The sequence below is a fragment of the Mustela nivalis genome (genome assembly GCF_964662115.1).
Source record: "Mustela nivalis genome assembly, chromosome: 3".
NCBI classification, from domain to species: Eukaryota; Metazoa; Chordata; class Mammalia; order Carnivora; family Mustelidae; genus Mustela; species Mustela nivalis.
The window spans coordinates 72,532,772-72,558,807 of record NC_139022.1 but is presented as its reverse complement, the minus strand read 5'-3'; the positions used below and the strand labels follow the sequence as shown (position 1 = coordinate 72,558,807).

The 26,036-nt window shown below is 35.9% G+C and overlaps 1 protein-coding gene across 4 annotated transcripts in view; it reads right to left on the bottom strand.

Moving 5' to 3' along the window:
* EDIL3 (EGF like repeats and discoidin domains 3) overlaps positions 1-26,036 on the bottom strand; it is a 416,104-nt gene that overhangs the window by 242,406 nt on the left and 147,662 nt on the right. The window lies entirely within an intron of this gene.

Here is a 26,036-nt window from a genome sequence, read left to right as displayed (position 1 = left end):
GAAGGTCCCCTACACAGCCTTCCAGTTATGGAAAAAATAAGTCATGGAAATAAAAGGTACAGGAAATATAATCAGTGGTATTGTAACAGCATCGCATGGTAATGGATGGTAACTACACTTGCGATAAGCCTAGCATGATGTATAAACTTGTGGAGTCACTATGCTGGACACCTGAAGCTACTGTAATTGTGTATCAGCAATACTCAAACAAAAAGAAAAGTAATGGCTAATATGGAGACCTGAAATAAATGCAATATAATTGCAATGTGAAGTCCAAGAGGGGTGACTAGTAGGAGAGAAAGTCAGAGGAGTTAGCAGAGTCTGATTATGAGGAGACTCACAAGCCAGATTAGGGATTTAGACTTTATCCTGAGGGTAATGGAAAGCTATTAAATTGTTTTAAGCAAAGACTGACTGATCAGATGCACATAAAATCGATATGCAGGATTAGCTACTTGATGGAGTTTCTGGGGGAAGGCTTCTATTTCCTCTACAAAGTATATGTCTCTCAGTAATAGAAAGGATGGTGGGAGGTGTATGACAGGCAAGGAAGCAGAAGCATTTTAAATAGCATCTGGTGGGGCATAGGTGATATCTGAGTCTGCAGTCAGAGGATTTGTAGGTAGTGTTGATGTTCAGCTGGTGTTGAGGACTAGGAAACCGTACTGGCACCAGTCTCTGCATGGTAGGGCATTTCTTCTGCTGTGCTAAGGTAAAGAAGAATGATGATGCCATTCATCCAAGGTGAGATGTTTTTCACTTGTATGCAGCTTGGAAAGACAAGTCAAAGACAAGTAAAATGTGTGCAAGAGAGTGGCTTTAATGATAGATCCTATGGCTTTGGCTAGTAAAGGGAGGGAAACCAGGATTTAAGGAGTCAAAAGAGAAGAATGGAGGGACACAGGGATTGGAGGTCTGCATTCAAAGAACAGAAGTAGTTTAAGAAACTGAGTTACGGACCTGAAAAAAAACATAGTACTACGATGAAGTCACTTGCTAAATGCATATATACATTTTGGATATATTTTATAAAATGTTAGAGAAGTGTAATCTTTAGGTTAACAAGATGCTGAGCTCTTCTCAACATGATTATAATGTGTGAAGGAGAATGAGCAAGAAAGCAACCTTCTCTGTAACAGTGTATCATTCAAGGTTATTAATGTCGTGTTCACCCACACCTAAAATCATCCAATGACAACCAGCAGTGAGCATAAGACTTTTGAAAACATTGTGTTAAGACACAGGAAATGTCTGGGAAAATGCTGAGCATGTCATGGAATTTGTGTGCTATGCCTGGGACACTTCAATTTCAAGAAAACGGGGAGTGGCAGAAATTTGGACCCAGTCAGAGCAAGCCAAATGGTAGGAACATGAATTAGTTAAGATCACAAGCCAGAAAGGATTCTAGTTCTGGTGGTCACCAAAGATATTAAGATGTCTAGGATGGAATGAGATTACCTGGCTATAAAAATTCCACAATAATTAATTCCCTACGGTGCCCTGATTGATAGGGAGACTCAGATCTCTGTAAAGAGCAAATTGCAACTTGCATTGATTTTGCTTCTGAAGGAGTCTTTGTCCTGGTAGGTAAAGATGAGATGGCGTGATGTATTAGGATCCTTTATTCTGAAAACAGCAGCAGCTCTTAAGGAAGACATTTAGAGCCAAATTCATGGCTTACTCCTACCACACAAGCCTATGCTATGAGTGTGCAAACCCTTCGCACACAGACCTCACCTTAATTTCATGTTAATTTGATTGCTTTACCTTTCTTCTTTTCCTTTTCCAACCACATACCACCAGAAAAACAATAATCCTCCCCCCCTCTAATCACTTTTAGAAGGAGGATGGAAAAATCCTTATACTACAAATATTGAAAGTTCAAACATCAATGAAGGGAAGATAATGGCCTCCCAAAGTGATCCAGCCCAAAGTGAGCGCCTCCTATGCTGGTGGATTTTTGTCTGGCAAGGCTTTCTGATGAACTTGATCTCTTTACCTACGTTAGACCCCTGCAATTACCAGCAAGCATAAGATCTGCAATAGGAGAGTTGAACAAGGGAGCAGATTTCAGAGCAAGAAAGAAAAATACGGTGACTAAAATAGAAGAGCAATGTTTGGAATGGAAGACACCAATGAAGAGAAAATAAGGTGCAAGCCTCAATCTCCTGTTTCTTTTCTCCTTGATTCAAGAAACAGTCCTATCAACTATCAAATTTATTTCTTATTTGTTGTGTCATTTTTATTTCTTCCAGGCAGCCATAAATCTCCAGTAAAATCTTTGCAACAGGAAGCTTTTGGGTTGGTGGGACTGAAGAGCCTTTAGCAGTTGGCAGTAAAAGGCAATGCTGGCTTCCTCCTGTCACACCTCAGCTCAATCTAGAGCTCCATCAGCCCTGGCATTTGGGGGGGAGGCAGAAGCCCTGGAAGTGTACCCTATGGCCCATTGTAAAGTGAAAAGGGCTGCTGGCCAACCCAAGAACTAACACGAAATGCTTAGGACTGAGGAAAACAAGTCCTTTATAAATCTACACATTTGGGGGTTTCAAACAGTATATGTACATACTTACCCCAGAAGGCTGAAAGATTAGGAAAAACCCAGATGACTGCATTCAAGATGACATTCAGGGATTCATATTCTTGAGTGAGTTTATTAAGAATATGAATCATCAATATTGTATGATTCATACCTGAATTTAAAGATGCCTCTGTAAATTCATTCTGAATGAAGTCAGAGTATTAATTAATCTATCTAATGAGTTCAGATTTTCTCGGGGATTAATCATGACCATATGTAAAGATCTTCAGAACACATAAGCAATGAGGCATATTTGTTTTCAATGAAGCAAACTGGATATAAAAATTAATTAACAGTTATGAGTAACTGAAGTAAATATAGCAAGCTTTCTCCTTAGTTCTAAACAACAACAACAGTCTCCAAACGGGAATTGTAACATACATAAAGAAGAATAGCCATGTCATCTTAAATTATTATGAATTTTAATTGATGAGGTTTCAAGTTTAAAAGGAGAATATTTTTATATGACACATCCGAGCTGTTAAATTTATTATGTAGTTTGGTGACATATTATACTTGTTTTAACAAAACTGAACTGATTAGTCATACAGTTACTCTAATAAAACTCATTTTAAAGGAGACAAAAATAAAATCCTTACGTCTAAATCAGGCCAAAGTTAGCAGCAGATAGGCATTACTATGTAGACATTGTTAGAGAGAAAACAAGTTCCTTGGAAAGTATTGGCATAGTGGGAAAGAAACTGGAAAAACTGTCTTATATGGAGAAAGAGTGACAAATCTTCTAGTTCATATGATATCCACTAAAATTCACCCTCACAGGAAAGCCTAAGAAAATTACTTATCAAGCATAAGGCACTCAAGCACGGAGTGGAGGAAAGCTGGATGTCTTATAACATTTTAATAGAATATTATTTATTTGGGTAATGAAAAGATTAACTCTTTTTTAAGATTTTATTTATTTATTTGACAGACAGTGATCACAAGTAGGCAGAGAAGCAGGCAGAGAGAGAGGAGGAAGCAGGCTCCCCGCTGAGCAGAGAGCCCCATGCAGGGCTCAATCCAAGGACCCTGGGATCATGACCTGAGCCAAAGGCAGAGGCTTTAACCCACTGAGCCACCCAGGTGCCCCCAAAATTAACTTCTTGTGTCTTAAATCGCAAAGAAATAATCTGGGATGTGAACACTAATTCTCAAACATATACCACTTGAACCTTGTGGATAAAACAGTTAAGCAGCTGGAGTATAATCCATTTCTCTCTCTCTCTCTCTCTCTCTTTTTAAATCAGGTATATGTTCCAAGGGAAAGAAGGAAGTTAGATGTTTTAGTTCTTTGTAAACATAATAATATTTACTACCATGAGAAACCTTATCTGTGAATGCTTTTAGCAGGATGTCTCAAGTTTAGGATTGTTCATGGTAAACAAATCCATAATTCATAGAATTATAAAGCATAGTTCTGTGGCAAATGTCACGTAAACTCTACAACTACATGAAGATAGGTAATTACCTAAACAGCTCTCCATCCCCACCCTCACCGATGCGGTAACACATGTCCCATCCATCTGTTTTTTTTCTGAGTCAGAAAGCACGTGTCCAATGGAGGAGAGGAGGGTCTGGGGAGCTATCATCAATGTCCTAATTCTCTCTTCGCTTTGGCTATGCCTCTCGATTGCTTGTATCCTTGAAATCACTGATACTTTGATATTGCAGAAGATCGCTGATTTGACAAATCTCTGACTGACAATGCTGATCTGATAATCCAGTATTTTGAATTAGCTCAACTCTACTTAGTTATTCTTTCTAAAAATGTTGTATAGACTAAAAATGAAGTGCCTGAAATAACTAAATGCCTACAAGTTGAAGAATAGGTAAGCGACCTTCAACATAACATAACTGTGGCATAGAATAGAATATTACCAATTAAATAAAAAACTGGAAAACCACTTGTAACAAGCTAAACTCTGCATGGAATTCTGTTAAATGTAAAATGAGAGAGCAGAGCCTATGCTACAATTAAGTAAAAGTGTAGTGTATACACAATGAAAGGCACTGAGAAAAGTAAATTGATTTTAAGATTTTATTTATTTACTTGACAGAGAGAGACACAGTGAGAGAGGCAGAAGCAGGCTTCCATTTGCAGGGAGCCCGATATGGGGCTCGATCCCCGGACTCTGGTATCATGACCTGAGCTGAAGGCAGATGCTTAACGACTGAGTCACCCAGGCACCCCTTAATTGGTTTTTTTGAAGTAGCAGGGCTATGATGGAAAATTTTGTCATAGAGGGTTTGAGGAAGAGGAATGTCAACCATGGCAAGGGACCTAGTGTGAAAGTCCTCATAATTTTCAGATTTTAGTCATTAAGACTTCACAAATGTACCCGTTCTCCTCATAGATACATGGTAGGATTGTAATTCTCTATCCCTTTTGAAGTTTGTACTGGCCATGGGAATTTCTTTGGCCAATAATATAAGTAATGTGCATCACTTCTGAGAGATGTTTTAAGAACTAATGAGTGATGAAGCGTATTTGCTTCAAACTGCTTTGGTGATGTAGAAACAAATGCTGAGATATAGCCTTTGTTAGCCTGGGTCCCTGAGTGTCTACAAAGAGCAAAGATCCTCTATTGACCCACACTGGCCATGTATGTTAAGCCACTGGATCTGGATGTGGCTTTTTCCTGAGGTATGAACCAGGTTCATCTGGACTGATTCAGCAAGAAAGCATAGTATTTTGCAAACTATAAAAAGCTAAGCAAAGTTTGTGCAAACGTAGATTTTTAGTAATATAGGATGTCAGTCAGGAGCCTATAGTAGGGGATGGACCTAATAGCACTGCAGAGTAAGAAACAAATGAGTATACAGGATAATGTCAAAGAAGAGAAGAGAATTAAAGGTAACTTGGATGTTTTGTTCCTGACAGAAATATCAGTAATGTCACTGAGAGAGGGGATACATGAAGGTGGGGGGGGGGGGGGAGTAAAGAATACTTATTTTTGCAAGTAGGCCATTAGATGTGGCTAGCTGGTATCTGAAAATAGAAATCTGAAATTCAGGAGCTAGAACAGGCTGTTGAAAAGCGGGAGAAGAGAAAGCAGGCTTACAGGTACTATGAGTTGGTTATTTCCCTTGGTCTTCTACAAATCATATCTCCAATAATGGTTACATATTTTCGCCATTTTACTGAGAGAACTGAGTCACAGAGGTTTAGCTACCCAGATTTGGGGGTACTGTCTACACAGGAAGCCTGGGGGAGATTATAGAAAAGTGGGTCAAGGAGATCGTTAAGACGATATTCAAGAGGCAAATAAAACAGAACACTAAATAAGAACAGGCATCTTAAAAGCCAACCAAGAACACAGTACCATGGAGGCGAAGGCAGGAAACGTCAAGAAGTAAAAGTTCATGTTGAATGCTGCAGAGAAAACGAACTAGATTTATCTTCAAACTACTGAATTTTGCCTTCAAATGGTTAAATTGTGAGAGAAAAAAACTGAGAAGTACTCAGTTTTTAATATATTAATATTCCGCAGAACATTAAGCTGAAGAAATCTCAAAGATGGGGTGTTTTATAAGCATTATACCTCATGTTTGCCTAAATTAAAATCCAGGGAATTAAGTAAATACTACCACTAGGAATATTTTTTTATTTCATCAGATAAAAAGTCTCTAGCAAAGATGACCCAACAGATGTTGAATGAACCCCTTAACAGGCCTAAATCATATAGGTAAATTAATTCCACAAATTGCTCTCAAAAGGCATTTGAATCTCAGTGCTGATTTTGGTGTGCCAACAGCACATGTTCCTGGTGGGTTGTAATGCTTAATGAGATGCATGGGAACTTCTGAATTGGATGAATATTCAAAGTGATCTTCAGGGAAATCCTGAATTAGAATGCACTCCAATAATTTAATTGAAAGGTCACCTAGGTGAGTGACTTACAGAATCTATCACATAATGGAAGCCTGGTACTCTCACAAGTAGCCATTAAAAACTTTCAGTCCAGGGTTCACCTCATTTCTAGACTTTTGAGAAGATATTATTCTTTACTTATAAAAAAAAGTGTCAACATTTCTCTAAAAAATACTCAATTTACATAACTTAAGAGACAACATATCTCATATTACCCATCTCAGAAAAGAGGCAACATTTCATGCGAGGAAAGTACATCTGTAGATAGATGCTTTCTTTCAAAACATTGGATTATTACATGCTTTTGCCATTCCTCAGACATGAGCAACAATTCTTACAGATACTGGATTCCATCATTAGAGAACGGGTTTCCTTTATCTGTTTGTCCTACAGATTTTTCCATCTTTGTTGATCTGTACTTTTATTACTTTAATTCTAAAATAGCTAATGAAAGCAAAACATCAAACACAATTTTACCTTAGAAAATAATGCTTATGACATTTATTGGACACAGTGAATAAACCTAATAATCATTATTATAAAGTTATTTGAAGTACTTAGAAAGTTATTAATTGTCCAAGTAAAACTACACATTTATATAGCCTTGCCAGTCAGATTCACTTTTCATCTATCGCTCTATATAAATGCATTGAAACTAACAATACAGAACACAATCAATTCTAAAATATTTTGAATACTGTCTATCCTGACTATAATTGATACAGAAAACATTTCCCTTATTTTCATCAAAATGCAGATAAAAGTACAACTGGAATTTTTGCCATCAGGATAATTAATATATTTCTATAACTATGTTCCATGTTTTCGATCTTCAGCTCACTCCTTAATTATAAAATTCTTCCCTTTTCTTCAATTCTATTTTGAAGTTTACATGAATCTCCATTAAATGACTAGATTTAGTCATTATCTAGTCAGTTTCTGTCTCTAAACCTACATGCAAACTGTCCTTCCCTTGTCTGCCTGAGTTCCAGTTAATGTCAGGATACATCAGTATTCTTCAAAGAGTCTCATGCTCTTCTTTTAAATAGCATATTCGTGACCTCAAAATCATTCTTAAAATTCTCTTTTTTTCTATTGTGACCATTTACAAGCACATGTTCATTGGCCCAAGGCCAACTATCAAAAAATGGCTGCATGACCTAAAAGAGACATGTTACTTTTGTATAATTTTTAAATGAAATGTGCCCTATAAGTAGACTTGAAAATTAAAGTAATAACTTTTTACCCAGTCATGAATATATGTTTATGCATATCTATTTCTCACTTTTTTCAGGAAAGATTTTAGATAGCCCCCAAATATGTGAAATAGCTAGAAACCTTCAAATAACCAACAAAAATAAGGATGGACAGTAATCTGACAAGGAGCAAGAAAAACAATAAAGTCAGATGTGTCACTGTAAACTTGCATCTTGTCCACAGAGGCAATATAAAATGTGTAACAGCCATAATATTTAAAATCTTATAAGGGAGCTATGTCCACTTGAAGAATTTGACTCTTTAATGACAGATGGTGAACACTAAAGCTATTATCAATTCCTATCAATCATGGGGTAGAAACATTGGCAGTGCTTTAACACTCAGCAATAGAAAACACATATTTATTGAGTAGCCAGTTCATGGTAAATAAAGTGGAAGAAATTCCATTAAAATGTTTTCCTGACATCTCCTTTTTTACAGCCATCTACTGGTATTTTCTGCTCTATCCCTCAAGTTACTCAACATGATGATTTCCCATGAGTCATTTCAACATCATAGTGGGACACTTGGTTGTTGTTACCTGAATCTAGAAAGAGCTTAGAATTGTTTTTAAGCCCATTCTAATTCACCTTTTAGCATCATTCCCCTCAGGGGACATTTTCTATGTGTAGAAAATATTGTCAGCTTACCAACAAGATTTACATGTTAAAATTACATGAAAGTGAAATTTAAAGTAGTAATAGTACTTCTTGTATTCACTACAGTAAGATCAAGCTTTCGCTCCCAAATTGCTAAAATGAATTTGGACAAGACTGTTCTCATTTACCTCAGTAAATATTTGTTTTCTATTCAAAACAGATCATCCATATTGAGATGATTTTTTTTTCTGCCAATAAATGATAAAATTGAAATGGAAATAAGGTAAGGTTTAATTTTATGTTTTCTAATTCTGTGTCACTCTAAGCTGACTACTAGAGCAGCTGAAGTAAGATGTGGTAAATAAATGTAAAATGAATTAGCTTTTTATTTTCTAGACCTGAAGTTTTTAAATAAATGAACATGTTAATGTATAATCAAAGATTCACAAGAATTGGTAGAATATTTCTTTCTTGCACTTCTGACATGTTGTACTTCCTGGCTTTAAAAAATTAGTCATAAGAATATAATGATGAGATCCTAATTTATTCAACAAAACAACATGTATAGCATTCATAAAGCCTGCAGATCTGGTCAAAACCTCAGCCAATAGAATTCAATAAAGGTGAAGCTAACTTCAGTATCAGTGGAAATTGTTTATGTTTGAAGAAATGACTTCTAGGTTAAAAAAATTAGATAGCAACTATAATATGTAGTATTTTAAACTTAGGTATATTTGTGAAACATCTAGAAAGAGAAAAAAAACAGAGGTAATATTATGACCACATTATAAAGTAGCTTCTTTTCATTTTAAAGAAGAAAAGTAATATTCAAAAATTTCTTCTTAAATATTTTGACATAATTTTATAATTGCTTTATAGTCTTCAGCTTTATACAGTCTTCAGCTTTAATGCTGAATTTGTTAATTTGTAAAGGCCAGGGAAAGAAAAGCAGAACCGTAGATTATAGGTACCTAAATGCCTTTCCCTGGCCTTTACAAATTAACAAATTCAGCATTAAAGCTGAAGACTCTATAAAGCTGAAGAAATTTGTGAAAAGGAAGAGGTAATGCCAATATGAGGGCAGAGATGGGAGCGATGTGGCTCTGATCAAGGAAGGCAAGAAACACTGACGGCTGGGAGAGGCTGGCACTGGAACAGGCAAGGAAGGATTCCCCTCTAGAGTGCTCAGCAGGAGCATGACCCTGACGACACCTTGATTTCAGACTTCTGATCTCGAGAACTGTGAGAGTGAATTTGGTTATGGTAATTGGTTATGGAAACCCTGGAAAACTAATATAGCTATATATAATCAAAGTGATTAGCGAATGATCTAAATCAAGAAAAGTGACTTACATCATTGTAATTTGCCTGCATATGGCTACTATGATAGAGTTTACATATTTTCTAGATTTGAAAACCACTGTTTGATCGATTGCTCTCCCTCTTCCTTCTCTCTCTCTCTCTTTCTTTATTTTTTTAAATTTTTTTATTAATTTTTTATTTTTTATAAACATATATTTTTATCCCCAGGGGTACAGGTCTGTGAATCACCAGGTTTACACACTTCACAGCACTCACCAAAGCACATCTCCCCAATGTCCATAATCCCACCCCCTTCTCCCAAAACCCCTCCCCCCAGCAACCCTCAGTTTGTTTTGTGAGATTAAGAGTCACTTATGGTTTGTCTCCCTCCCAATCCCATCTTGTTTCATTTATTCTTCTCCTACCCACTTAAGCCCCCATGTTGCATCACCACTTCCTCATATCAGGGAGATCATATGATAGTTGTCTTTCTCTGCTTGACTTATTTCGCTAAGCATGATACGCTCTAGTTCCATCCATATTGTCGCAAATGGCAAGATTTCATTTCTTTTGATGGCTGCATAGTATTCCATTGTGTATATATACCACGTCTTCTTGATCCATTCATCTGTTGATGGACATCTAGGTTCTTTCCATAGTTTGGCTATTGTGGAAATTGCTGCTATAAACATTTGGGTGCATGTGCCCCTTTGGATCACTATGTTTGTATCTTTAGGGTAAATACCCAAAAGTGCAATTGCTGGGTCATAGGGCAGTTCTATTTTCAACATTTTGAGGAACCTCCATGCTGTTTTCCAGAGTGGCTGCACCAGCTTGCATTCCCACCAACAGTGTAGGAGGGTTCCCCTTTCTCCACATCCTCGCCAGCATCTGTCATTTCCTGACTTGTTGATTTTAGCCATTCTGACTGGTGTGAGGTGGTATCTCATTGTGGTTTTGATTTGTATTTCCCTGATGCCGAGTGATATGGAGCACTTTTTCATGTGTCTGTTGGCCATCTGGATGTCTTCTTTGCAGAAATGTCTGTTCATGTCCTCTGCCCATTTCTTTCTTTTCTTTTTTTTTTTTTAAATTTTTTATTTTTTATAAACATATATTTTTATCCCCAGGGGTACAGGTCTGTGAATCACCAGGTTTACACACTTCACAGCACTCACCAAATCACATACCCTCCCCAATGTCCATAATCCCACCCCCTTCTCCCAAACCCCCTCCCCCCAGCAACCCTCAGTTTGTTTTGTGAGATTAAGAGTCACTTATGGTTTGTCTCCCTCCCAATCCCATCTTGTTTCATTGATTCTTCTTCTACCCACTTAAGCCTCCATGTTGCATCACCACTTCCTCATATCAGGGAGATCATATGATAGTTGTCTTTCTCTGCTTGACTTATTTCGCTAAGCATGATACGCTCTAGCTCCATCCATGTTGTTGCAAATGGCAAGATTTCATTTCTTTTGATGGCTGCATAGTATTCCATTGTGTATATATACCACGTCTTCTTGATCCATTCATCTGTTGATGGACATCTAGGTTCTTTCCATAGTTTGGCTATTGTGGAAATTGCTGCTATAAACATTCGGGTGCATGTGCCCCTTTGGATCACTACGTTTGTATCTTTAGGGTAAATACCCAAAAGTGCAATTGCTGGGTCATAGGGCAGTTCTATTTTCAACATTCTGAGGAACCTCCATGTTGTTTTCCAGAGTGGCTGCACCAGCTTGCATTCCCACCAACAGTGTAGGAGGGTTCCCCTTTCTCCGCATCCTCGCCAGCATCTGTCATTTCCTGACTTGTTGATTTTAGCCATTCTGACTGGTGTGAGGTGATATCGCATTGTGGTTTTGATTTGTATTTCCCTGATGCCGAGTGATATGGAGCACTTTTTCATGTGTCTGTTGGCCATCTGGATGTCTTCTTTGCAGAAATGTCTGTTCATGTCCTCTGCCCATTTCTTGATTGGATTATTTGTTCTTTGGGTGTTGAGTTTGCTAAGTTCTTTATAGATTCTGGACACTAGTCCTTTATCTGGTATGTCGTTTGCAAATATCTTCTCCCATTCTGTCAGTTGTCTTTTGATTTTGTTAACTGTTTCTTTTGCTGTGCAAAAGCTTTTGATCTTGATGAAATCCCATATTTGCCCTTGCTTCCCTTGCCTTTTGCGTTGTTCCTAGGAAGATGTTGCTGCGGCAGAGGTCGAAGAGGTTGCTGCCTGTGTTCTCCTCAAGGATTTTGATGGATTCCTTTCTCACATTGAGGTCCTTCGTCCATTTTGAGTCTATTTTCGTGTGTGGTGTAAGGAAATGGTCCAATTTCATTTTTCTACATGTGGCTGTCCAATTTTCCCAGCACCATTTATTGAAGAGGCTGTCTTTTTTCCATTGGACATTCTTTCCTGCTTTGACGAAGATTAGTTGACCATAGAGTTGAGGGTCTATTTCTGGGCTCTCTATTCTGTTCCATTGATCTATGTGTCTGTTTTTGTGCCAGTACCATGCTGTCTTGATGATGACAGCTTTGTAATAGAGCTTGAAGTCCGGAATTGTGATGCCACCAACGTTGGCTTTCTTTTTCAATATCCCTTTGGCTATTCGAGGTCTTTTCTGGTTCCATATAAATTTTAGCATTATTTGTTCCATTTCTTTGAAAAAGATGGATGGTACTTTGATAGGAATTGCATTAAATGTGTAGATTGCTTTAGGTAGCATAGACATTTTCACAATATTTATTCTTCCAATCCAGGAGCATGGAACATTTTTCCATTTCTTTGTGTCTTCCTCAATTTCTTTCATGAGTACTTTTTGGTTTTCTGACTATAGATTCTGTGTCTCTTTGGTTAGGTTTATTCCTAGGTATCTTATGGTTTTGGATGCAATTGTAAATGGGATTGACTCCTTAATTTCTCTTTCTTCTGTCTTGCTGTTGGTGTAGAGAAATGCAACTGATTTCTGTGCATTGATTTTATATCCTGACACTTTACTGAATTCCTGTATAAGTTCTAGCAGTTTTGGAGTGGAGTCTTTTGGGTTTTCCACATATAGTATCATATCATCTGCGAAGAGTGATAATTTGACTTCTTCTTTGCCGATTTGATGCCTTTAATTTCCTTTTGTTGTCTGATTGCTGAGGCTAGGACCTCTAGTACTATGTTGAATAGCAGTGTTGATAATGGACATCTCTGCCGTGTTCCTGACCTTAACGGAAAAGCTTTCAGTTTTTCTCCATTGAGAATGATATTTGCGGTGGGTTTTTCATAGATGGCTTTGATGATATTGAGGTATGTGCCCTCTATCCCTACACTTTGAAGAGTTTTGATCAGGAAGGGATGCTGTACTTTGTCAAATGCTTTTTCAGCATCTATTGTCTCTCTTTCTGTTTTATGGTCTCTACAGGTGGTAATACTTTTAGTGATACCATCTAGAGACCACAAAGCAGGTATTCATCCCCGTTTTCAGCATTGTTGGGAATGCAACAGAAGGATGGCTCACAGTCAAGAGTGAGTCCCCAGCCTAAGTGGAAAAACAACTCCAGTGCAGATCCAGAACATAACAAAGGAACTCAAATCCCTGTAAGGAAAGAAACTACTGTGTCTCCATACCTTGTGAGTGTGAAAGATGGACAGGCTCTGGAGATAGACAGGGAAAGAAAAGCATGCTCTAAACAGAAAAATGTGAATTAAAGTTTTGAGGTAAGAATGAGCACAGCTTATATGACTTGGAATAGAGGAGGCTGTTACCGCCTAGGGAGAAGAAACATGGTGTGATCGGTCATAAAAACCAGGTACAGGTTTCATGAGTAAAATGAAAGAATGCCTTAAGGGACCAGCTTTTGTTGGTTCCCTCATTTTCAGAGTAAGAATAAAATTAGTGGGAATCAATAGTTTTATCCCTCAATTTCCTACCCCTAACCCAAGTGGTCAGGGAGACAAAGAAATTGGGAGACAGACACAAAAGAGATTGAAAATAAAATCACGTCTGAAAACTCAAGTTACTTAAAAATATGCTAATCTTCCTTTTTTACAGTTCTATGAATTCTCAGCAGTCTTGGAAGTTAGAAAAATTCCTTGAGTATTCTGCTGAAAGATGATGAGACTAAGGATTGGCATAGCATAGGGAACAAGAATCAGAATTTTCCATGGTTTCTTGATGATCTTCTAAATAAACAGTGAAAAAAAAAATGTGTTTAGATAGGTAGAGGTTCAGAATGTTCAAATTCCAGGGGGATACCTGTCTGTTCACTTCCTAGTTTTTCTTATCTTAGCTTTGTTTACATTAGTAGCTCAGTACTTGCCAAACTCCTACCAATTCGTTTTTCGATGCTACGTTATGGGATGAAATGGTTTCAGAGTGCCTCTGTCTCAGATGTCCTGTCTCTGTCTCAGATGTCCTTTCTCTGATGTCCTCTGCAGAACATCTAAAGCTTTGGCACAAACCACTGGTGGATATGTACAGTGGGTTTTATTCTTTGTTTTCGCTTTGAGAACTGGGTTGTTCATTCTTTTCCAAAAGCTTCTGGTAAGCTTTTGAAACAATCAAAAATGTTATTTAAATTGGATAGAAATACGAGATATTGTTTAAATTAGATAAAAAAGAATATTAGATATTTTCTTGCTTAGATTTCTGTCCAGAGAAGCAGAGAATTAGATACGAATAGGTAGGGATATTATGTTAAGCATATCACATAAATTTGATAAAAAAAATACTGGGTACTTCTCATTTAGAATTCTGTTTAGAGAAGCAGAAAATTAGCTGAATAAATAGGGAATGAACCTCTAAATCTTGGTGAAGTCTAGCAGTTGAAAGTCTGCTTTAGGTAACCATCTTTTTTTTTTTTAAGTGTATCCCCAAAATATACTATGCCCGGTCCATTTTATTTTTAAATGTGCTACTCCAAGTCCTTAAAAAACTACCATCCATGCAACTTTGAAAAAAAAGATTTCTTGGAAGTGTCTGTGAGCTTGAGGACACAGGTATCTACTATCCGTGCAACTCTGAAGAAAAGATTTCTTGAAAGTGTCTGTAAGCTTGAGGACACAGGAATCAATAAAGACGTATTCCTGGTAAGTTATGATACTAAACCACTGCAGGCCCTTTCTCATTCCTCTTGGAATTCAAACTCAGCCCAGCAGCCCTGCAAGCCTGCCCAGCCCCTGCATGCAATTTTGTGCATTCTGGGCTGCCTCCTTGCCCTGAGCCACCCATTCTCCAGCCCATGCCCTGCACTGGATTATGGTTAGTGTCAAGTTTGAGGCTTCTTAAAATCACTGCTGCAGTTTCCACACAGAAATTACTAACAATGGCTAAATTAATGACAGTGTTAGGGCACCACCCTGGAAGAATTACTAGGCAAAACACACTCCAGTGGCAACAAAAGCAGAAAAACAAAGACTGATGTCAAGGGATTTCAGTAATTTTAAAGCATCTTAAAGATTCTTAGCAAATTAGAAGTGTCATCCTTTATTTCTTAAATGAGGAAATATATCTATCGTCAGACTCCTGTTTCATTTTTTACATAATTGTGTATGTTCTCGGGTTGACAGTGCCTTAAAGTCGGCATAAAATCAGTATGGCTGACTTTACTCGTCAATTCAATCATACGACAAGCTATTTATTAAGCATCTACCACATACCAAACATTGTTCTAGTAGCTGAAGATTCAGTAGTGAATAAAACAGACCAAAAAAATCCCATGTCTCGGGAGTTTATATTCTACCTGAAGAGACAATAAAGAAGCTATATATGTAGAGTGTTCAGACAGTGCTAACATTAAAAAGTAAATCAAACCAAGAGACCTGACAACGTGGAAAAGGTGTGACCTTTTTAGAGACAAAGAGATGGCCTTCCTGAGAAGACATCTTTGGATCGAGATAGGAAAGATGTGATGGAGTAGTCACACAGACACTCTTGGGAGAAGCTGTCAGACGGACCTGTGAGTGCACAGCCCTGCCTCTGATGGGAAGGTGCCCGGGGTTTGTGCTGGCTTTACAGAAACAGAAGGACAACGTGGCAGTCTTAGAAAATGCATCTGGGGGGTTCATGGAGCAGGGTACAAATTATGTCCACCTTCCACCCTGAGCCATGGGGATGAAGACTGTAAGAGCTGCTAGGTTGAGGCAGACTATTTTTAAAATGCAAATATTCAATATGGATGCAGGCAACCAGGTGGATTTTCATCTCCTATTTTATCTTTTTTAAAAAATATCCACAAGGTCCATAAATTACTATCGTAATCAGACCATCGTTTAAAATGATAGCTAAAATTTTGCAAGCTATTGGGTTCAGTTTTGTGATATACACATAAAAAATTGAATAACTGTGTATTGCTTTTACAATTGAAAGAAATATGTTATTTAAAACTATTTATAAGTGAATAAAAAAGCAGAGTTTGCTGAAGTAGAATAAATACAAGTTTATTTCCCAGGGAAACTTGAATTTGAATCTTGCTTCTGTTACTTGCTAATTATATAACTTTGAGCATACTTCTTAATGCTTTAAAATCCAGTGTTCTCCTCTAGAAGTAGGAATACAGACAGATAGATGGTATATAGATATATTTTATCTTTAAGTTGTATTGCTTCATTGTGAAAATTAAGTAAAATACTGTATGCAGAACACTCCACATATTGTTTGATAATCATAATCAAAATAAGAATAGTAATAAAATAATAATATGGCAAACAACATTGATGATAACAAAAGTAAAAATAATGTTTAGATTCCCTGTCCTTATTATAGAATGGGCATCATGTGGTCAGTGCTTTAATGTATCATCATGTTTGATCCCTATAGAAAACCGTTAAGGTGGGCATTATTATTACCATCCCATTTTACAGACAATGAGAATAAAAGCTATAAAAGGAAAATACTCCACAGGCAGGAGGTAGCTATTTATCTGACAATAAAGGCACTACAAGCATAGGTTCAGGCTTGCAAGTCCATGGAGTTTTATCTTACACATCAAGAACCAGGAAGTTTAATGCTTTCCTTGAGCCCACAAATCCCTGGAATATTAAATTAATACTTCTCAGTGATCTATTTGTATTAAATGTTGAGGTGAAACTAGAGACAACAACAAAAAAAATGGACCAGACAATTGGAGATGGCCTTAAAAATAAATCCAACCAATGTAAGGAGGATTAAAAATTAAAGAAGCTCAAAGCATATGTGTGTACAGATAGTTAGAAACTGTGCGTACCTGTTTCTCCGGAAATAGCTTTATATAAAGAATTAAAATATTTTACATTTACATAATTTTTATTCACTCTCTATGATGGTTAGACTTTATGTGTCAGCTTGGCTAAAACTATGGTGTCCAGTTCCTTGGTCAAATACTAGCCTAGATGTTGTTCTGGAGATACTTTGTAGCTGTCTATAATCAGTTGACTTTCAAAAAGCAGATTAGCCTCTACAGTGTGGGTGGACTTCATCTAATCAATCAGTTAAAGGCCTTAAGAGTAAAACCTAGGGTTCCCCTGGGAAAAAAGAACTTTGACTCAAGACTGTAACTTAAAAGTCCCACCTGTGGTTTGTCTCCCTCCCAATCCCATCTTGTTTCATTGATTCTTCTCCTACCCACTTAAGCCCCCATGTTGCATCACCACTTCCTCATATCAGGGAGATCATATGATGAGTGCTGTGAAGTGTGTAAACCTGGTGATTCACAGACCTGTACCCCTGGGGATAAAAATATATGTTTATAAAAAATAAAAAATTTAAAAAAAATTAAAAAAAAAAAAAAAGTCCCACCTGACCATAACAGACTCTTAATCTCAGGAAACAAACTGAGCGTTGCTGTGGGTGGTGGGGGGAGGGATAGAGTGGCTGGGTGATGGACATTGGGGAGGGTATGTGCTATGGTAAGTGCTATGAATCATGTAAGACTGATGATTCACAGACTGTACCCCTGAAGCAAATAATACATTGTATGTTAGTTTAAAAAAAAGTCCTATCTGAATTTCCAGCTGATCTGGCTTGCCCTACACATTTGGGACTTGCCAAAGCCTACAATCACATGAATCAATTCCTTAAAATAAATCACACACACACACACACACACACACACACACACAATGTAATATATATTTAAATATATATTATATGTATTTTACATATATATCTATATATTTTATGTATTTATACATATACATACATATGGTTTATTGACTGATTGACTGAGAGGGAGAGAGTGAGCAGGACTGGGTGGGGAGAGGCAGGAGAGAGGGAGAGACAGTCTTTAAGCAGGCTCCACACTCAGCGTGGAGTCTGACATGGGGCTTGATCTCACAACCCCGAGATTCTAACCTGAGCCAGAATCAAGAGTCAGATGCTTAACTGACTAAGCCACCCAGGTGCCTCTGTATGGTTCTCCTTCTCTGGAGAATCCTTACTGATATACTCTCCACTTCCATTTGTATACCTTTATGACCATTTTGTTTTTAATTTTATGCTTTTTCAGTATTTGAGCTTAACATTAACTTGGGTTTCATTTCTGGTTTTTCTACCAGTATTCTAAAGGACAACAGCACAAAAATCTAACTATTATTAAATGAAATAACATGAAATTTCTACATTAAATCAAAATCTTAGTTATACCTCTGGAGTTTTTTCAGCATTATGATGGAAGTGAGTTTCAAAAAGTTGAATTTTTAAAACTATAGCAACATACATGCAAAGATTTATCACATTTTTTCCCCCAAGCTCAAAAAGTTTACTAAATTTGAAGAGCCATTTTCTAATATTCTTTATGTTTTGGCTATAAGTTCATGATAAAAAATCTTTATCTGTAATAAGATAATATTAGCCTGGGTTAAGTAATGACAGTATTTAATACTCTTGGGGATTTCTGGACAATGAAATTTAACATGACTGTCATTTTTTTTGAAATGTGGGAAAAGAAGATTACAGTTAGTAGCACATAAGAACTAGAGTTGAGTAAACTTTTTGTAGTTTCTGTAGAAACAGATCGTTAAAGCAAAAAACAAAGATCAGCTCAATAAAGATAATATATATATATGCAGTTTGGGGAAGCATAAAAATATTTTTAAGCACATGAGAGAAAAACAAAGTATATAGTGAAGTTGAGATTTTAAAAAGTCATGATGTAAAATACTGCAAATACGAGAACAGACTTTAGTATAACTGAGATGTGTATTGAGGTTATTTTTCAACAAACAGATTTCCAGAGTCTCCTAAGAATTTTTATAAAATAATACGAAAGACATACCAAAATGTAGAACTAAGAAAGTAGTTAAAAATGACAAAGAGGTGTTATAACAACTACTTATGAGCTTTACTGATCATTGACCTACTATATAGCTCCCCCTGTCTCTTCCAAAAGAGTAGCCCGATTCTTATTTAAGTATCTGCCCCTCAGCTCCTGATCCCGAGAGAAAGTAGGAACTAACTTTAGGCTCCAGGGGAAGTGCTTGAGTAGCTGGCTGTTTCAGAGGGATGGCAGAAGGAATCAAAGCCTGTCCAATTAGAGTGGATCTCAGGATGCTTGCTTTCTTGCTCTTTCTGGACACAGATAAAGGTGCACATAGCCATAGTAGCTTTTGGCAGACATATCACTGCCACGAGGGAAACCAGTCTGAAAGTGAAAATAAATTTTGTACTACCAAAGACAGAACGAAAAGATGGGGAAAGAAAAACAAAACAAAGACTTTTGGTATCAATGAGTTACTCATTATCAATTCTGTGAGACAATAAAATCTCTTATTATTCAAGCAATACTAAACTGACTTTTCTTTTATAACTAAAGCATGTCACACAGGAGCACCTGAGTGGCTCAGCTGGTTGAGGTCCAACTTCTGATTTCAGCTCAGTTCATGATCTAAGGGTCAGAAGATTAAGCCCCCTGTTAGGCTCTGCACTGGGTGTGGAGTCTGCTTAAGGTTCTCTGCCTCCCTCTGCCCTGCTCTCTCTCTCTCAAAAATAAATAAATGAATGAATGAATGTATGGTTGTATGAATGGATGTTTGAATGAAAGCATGTCACACAGTAACTTTTTAGAATGCATGCATTGCTAGATATTAACATATACTACTGAAGAAATTATATCTTCGAGTTATACTATGAGGGATTTTTATTATTCCATATCTCTTGGAAATATTTAACTTTACTTCAAGTTCAGATTTATACTTTTTGGGGAAAGATGATAGATTATATAACTATATCTATATTCACAGAGGTACAAATATATTTTTTTCCTCTTGTGATAGTTTAATGCTTAAACTTGTCTAAAGAGAAAGATATGGAATCTTGCCATTTGCGACAACATGGATGGAACTAGAGAGTATCATGCTTAGTGAAATAAGTCAAGCAGAGAAAGACAACTATCATATGATCTCCTTGATATGAGGAAGTGGTGATGCAACATGGGGGCTTAAGTGGGTAGGAGAAGAATCAATGAAACAAGATGGGATTGGGAGGGAGACAAACCATAAGTGACTCTTAATCTCACAAAACAAACTGAGGGATGCTGGGGGGAGGGGGGTTGGGAGAAGGGGGTGGGATTATGGACATTGGGGAGGGTATGTGCTTTGGTGAGTGCTGTGAAGTGTGTAAACCTGGTGATTCACAGACCTGTACCCCTGGGGATAAAAATATATGTTTATAAAAAATAAAAAATTAAAAAAAAAAAAAAAAAGAGAAAGATATGGAGTAGGTAACCTCCCAAATTCCCTACTGGTAACAAGTTTATCTTAGAAAAAATATGAAAAAATATTATCTACATAAAACAGAGGTTTAAATAACAACTATTTTTTTTTCTTACAGTTCAATATACTATCACACATCACTTTTCACTAAAGCCTCAGGAAACTGGACAAGCCTAATCTTTAGAAGCAATGGTTTCTTCCTCATTCCATTGAGAAGCTGCAGATAATAACTTCTGGTTTTTAGAGACTATAGCAATAATGTGCTGGTTTTTATATGTAAGTTTTTAATATTTCAGCTTCCTTAGCATATCTTTATGAACAAGAATATACTTGATAAAATAATTAGTAAAGTTTCTCCAGGCACTATAGGGAAAATATGTCTATATAGAAAAGGAAAAAATTTGTAACAAATACAAGGCGAACAAAAATGAGGATGTGAAGCTCTATTTCAGACCCCAAGGAAATAAAGTGCTAAGATCAGAATGCAAAAGCAGCTCTTGTTCATTAGAGAATAATATGGTAAGCTTTATTCCTTTTCAAAATGCATGGGTTGTAGAATAATTGAGCAAAGTCAGCCATGCAGAATTAAATTTCATAAAAAAACAGGAACGAGTCTAAAAGAAATCTATAGCATAGTGAAGAACATCACAAAATTCACTATAACAAAGGGAAGGTTTTGTAGGACCAAAGTTAAATATTTTAAAAGTTAGAGGAAAATATCTAATCACTCTGTGTACTTGTTTAGCTGCAGAAATATGTAACATTTGTTTTAAACATACATACACACAGACACACACACACAGACACAGACACACACATACATACACATATGCATATGTTTATACACACACATGGTTTATCTATAAGGTCACAAATATATATTTATATATGTAAAACTATAGTTACAATTCTTTACTACTGCTAGTCAGTGTTCTATTATATGTTAAATGATTGGTGTTGTGTGTACTTCCTCAATGGCCAAGCTGGTCTTTTGAAAGATTAAACATACTAAAAGATTTGGAAGTAATCAGTGAAAATAATGATGCCTGGTATGCCCAGTCACTACTGTCTGCATCTCTGATGGGCACCAGGGAGGTCCCAGTAAGTTTATTATAAACTACTGTACCCAGGCAGCAATGTCTAGCATCACTACCAAGTGGGATCAGATATTGATAGTTCTCGAATAAGTTTAACATTTAAGTAAACTATGAAATCTTAACTTTATGAACATAAAGAACAGTATGGCTCTCATAAACTAGTGTTTTAACATAGCTGATTTCTAAAAAGATTCTTTTACATTCACCTGAAAGTTCCATTTTTTCTAATCATAATTTTTTGTCATTTGTTAGCTCCGTATTAATAGCTACTTTTATATAAGCCCAAACCCAGTTCTTTAATATTAAAAAAGTAACAAAACAATTAAAAATCTCTCCTTAGGCAAGAATAGAAGAAAAAAATCAAGCTTTGTTTTTGCGGTGATTGGAATAAAACAGTAAGTGGTTTTAATTTTAGCCACTGTCCTGTTGTAGAGGTACAAGATCTCCACAATATTGACAAGCTAGTTTTTAACTAACTTTGATCCCATTCAGTAACATTTTTCATTTATGGCCCTGTTGTTATTCTTATAATGATTTCATCACCTTAATGAATAAGTGGTATTTCTAGAGAGGTAAAATAATAGCTAATAAGACAAATTAAGAGGAATGAGGAAATTTATGTGAGGATAAGCTTGATTAAATATACCTTATGGTTAATAAATTAAATTTTACATAGATTAGCTCATTTGTAGAGGTCAGTTTTCTAATGCAAATGTCTTAATTTTTTAAAGGACACAGACACAAGTACTGGTATAATCAGTTTATGAAGCCTCTCCCTATTATGAAATTTAAATAAAAGATAAATGAAAATTGAATTTGTGCAACTGAGTGGGAAGCAACCACTGACTTAACTTTATTAAAAAGTGTTATTTTATGAAATTTAATCTAAATATCATGTATCCCCTTTCAAAAGTTAGAAACTTATTTCTTTTCAAAGTTACAAACTGATCTATATTTCACATGCACAGATACACACACACTATACACTTTTAATAATTGCAAATCTTTGTTTTTGAAGGCATATTTATTAGGCCAAAGTCTGAGGAATATAATAGCATGGTTCTGAGACTATAAAGGATTAATTTATATTACAATGTCATAAACAGAGTCTGAAGGAAATTTCAAAAGAGAGCTTCCCAAAACATAGCTGAGCAGCAGCAACATAATTGGATTGTGTGTATCACCTCTAACAGTGAATTCATTGGAAAGTACAGCATCTGAATGACCACTCTAAAAATATGAATCTCATTAGCTTGTAATTATTGGGATATAACCTAGTTTGAAGAAATTTCTTGTATTGTTCATGGATGTGCTTTTTATACTCCATGAAATAAGATGTTTAAATATCTGAGCATAAGATTCAACTAAGATAAATAAAAAGGAGCTTACAGTAGTTACAGAAACAGGTGTTAGGTGACACTGCCCTAGTAACTCAGATGCTACATAACAAGCACCCCTAGGCTAATGCATCCCATCAGAACCTTCAGAGCCGAATGATTAACAAGCAGATGCTCATATTCAATAACAGGACATATCCGCAAGAGGAGAAACACAGATGTGATGTTTTATGCTTCCCCTCCACAACAGAACACCAAAAAAAAGCAGTTATTAAGCACTTGCTTTTTTGCATGGCAATTTAGAAGTTTAAATAAGAGAAATTAGGCATATTTAAATAAATAAATACAGAATAAAGCTTAAAAATATTGTAAACATTGTAAGATGGAAATAGACTGGAGGGATCAGTTATCTGTTTGAATAATAGCATTCATAATATTCTAATAAAAGGCTAATCAAATAGGCTCTTTAGTAAAGAGAAAGGCCTATATCATTTTGTAGCATTGTAACATGAATAAAACACTACCTAATAACTCATTAATTTTCTCAGAGTTATATTGTCTATCATTCTGATTTTTTCACACTACATGTTATTCAAGATAGAGCCCTATTTATTATTCTTTTAAGAAACAGTTCTGAACAATGAGAACTTGTCACATTGTGGAATTATAATTAATCCAATTCTGTGTACTTGTAGGATAAAAACAACCTAGATTTCTTATACAATATCCATACACTGCAAACATTTAATAAATAGTATCATTCAGTATCTACTAGGGACCTGCACTGATAAATCATGTGTAGATTTGCTTAGAGGAATCATTCTTATTTCATAATTTGTATATTAATAACAAATAACCAGGACCCTACAACACCCCCATTTGCTTTATTATTTTTTCTCCTATTCAATTTTGAGGAGTAGCAGATCTCCTAATGGAAACATCCAAATTATTTCATTTAAAGAAATTAAAGTATGTATTTGAAGAAGTTACTGTCCAATTATGCTGTAAATCTGAAGGAAGAATTTGAGTCTGATTAAGATACTGAAGACATTATGTAGAAACATATAAAAGTTTAATTCAGGTAAAACTTGGGGGGCAAACAAAAGATTGCATTTCACTGATGATTTAAACAGCCAGGAAAGAAATAAAAAAATAAAAGACTGTAAAATGAGTCTGAGCTTAAAAAAGATTATTCTACATAAATTCTATTAATGGAAGAAGATAAGAGTAAAAACTAAGAATTATTAATAATATATGAAATAAATATATTCTGCATAACATTTTTAAATAAAAGGTATCTTTTGATAATTATTACTGAAAAAGAAACATAAACAGATAATAAATATTCATTTAAGAAAAATGTTGAGAAAACTGGTTGCAAAAGTTACCAAAAAGAACTACAATAATCCTAATCCACTTTCTACAACTATTCATATCCATTGTAAAACCAAATTTTTACAAATCTCATAATAAATATTTTGTCAAAAGGCTTAATACTGGACAATAATACTGCTTTTATTATATACTTTGATAAAATTAAAACACTTAACTTCCACTGGAAGGTTTTATATAGAAGCAGTGCCTGCTTTCCTAAATGACAAATTTCCTCAGTGCTAATCCGTGCATGAAATCTTTTATTTAATATATTCCTTAAGATTACATTTGTTCTATTCTAAAAGTCTGTGCTAAAATCACAACAAAAACACCCAGTCACATCTAAAAACAAAAATACTTTTAAACTAGAATTTAAACTTTATGATGTTCAGATCATTCTGGAGAAAAAGAAATACTTAGAGAAAAAAAATACTCAGTTGCATTTACCAAAAGATTTTCTTAGTAGGCAGATAAATTGTTAAAATAACTTAAAAATAACAAAATCACACGAAGAAATAGTTATATTATACTTAAATATCATTTATACTAGGTTAAAATTAATCCTCCCCATGCAAAAAGAATAATTCTTTGTCAATCGTACCAGAACTGTTTGGCAGGCAACAGAACAAATAAGATGGAAGAGGAATGAGCCTGGGCTAGAAAAGCATCTTGCTTGTAAGGATTGTTACAAAGAGAAAACTCAGTTAAGGTTGAGAAACACAGAGTCTTTGGGTAACCCTGTGAACACTAACACCTCAAGTAAGGGCAAAAAGAAGTCAGGAACTAGACAGAGGATTCATAGCAATAGAGGAGTCATAGCAACAGAGGAGTTTGCTATAGAGTCATGTGATTAGATCGCTCCTAAAATGGGCTACACAACATTGACTAGACTGGGAGAAAATAACAGGGAACCCTGAGCATCCGAATCAGACTACAAACTAATGATATTATAAAAATGAAATAATTGAGAGTTTATCTGATTCTGTGATTCCGTTACCAAAGGGATTATAATGAGTATCATGCAATAAAGCATCCTTGGGATTTATTACGAAAGATATCTGTAAAACCTCTACTTCATTTTCTTCCATTGAATTTTTGATCTTTCAAATTTACTCCGCCAGGTAAAAATCCCCACCTGGCCACTTTTGGAGGAGGGTAGAAATCAGGAAGTCTGGAACCAGCTCAAATATGAATTGAAATGACCCTGCCTTGTACCTAAGTTCCAGTAACTGGACTAGATTCCCCTCTCCTTCCTACAAAATCAGACTGCCTTTTGTCCGTTGGTTTTAGTAATCATTTCCTGCTCTGTTGCTCAGACCTAATTCCTTTCCTCAATTACATGTCTAAGAAGGAATCTAGTACTGAGATCTGGTTTTCCTCTTCAGACCAGCCTCTGACCCCTACATCTCAAGACCTGACTCCTTTTTTCCTGATGTTGCTGGTCTGCCCAGGCCTTTTATTTATTGCTAACCTCAACAACTGTGCCGCTCACTTTATCCTTATGAAATGTGTCTGGTCTTTAGGCTCCTGGCATTTCTCTTTGATCCATCCCATGGTCCCAGAACCATTGTTGAAGATACAATACCTTCTCTACCATTAGCATTCTTCATAGTACTTAGTTCAAACCTTAACTTGTGCTTGATAAATGCTGGTTAGCTGGATGAGCAGCAGAGTTATGCTGCCAAGTCTCAGCATCATTAAGTTATAACTGTGAAAATTGTTTTAAATAAAGTGAATGTTTGAGACAACAATATGATTTTTAACCTTAAATGTAAATGAGTAGCATGTTTAGTGCCAGTTATATATTTGATAATGCAATATTCTATCACAGAAGTTCATTTGATCATTTTCCTTTTTTTTCATTCTGCTCATTTTATTAATTTTCTGCATTTTATCATTTTAGTTTTCCCTCCTCGTTTTGTTATTTTGGGTTTTTCTTAATGTTT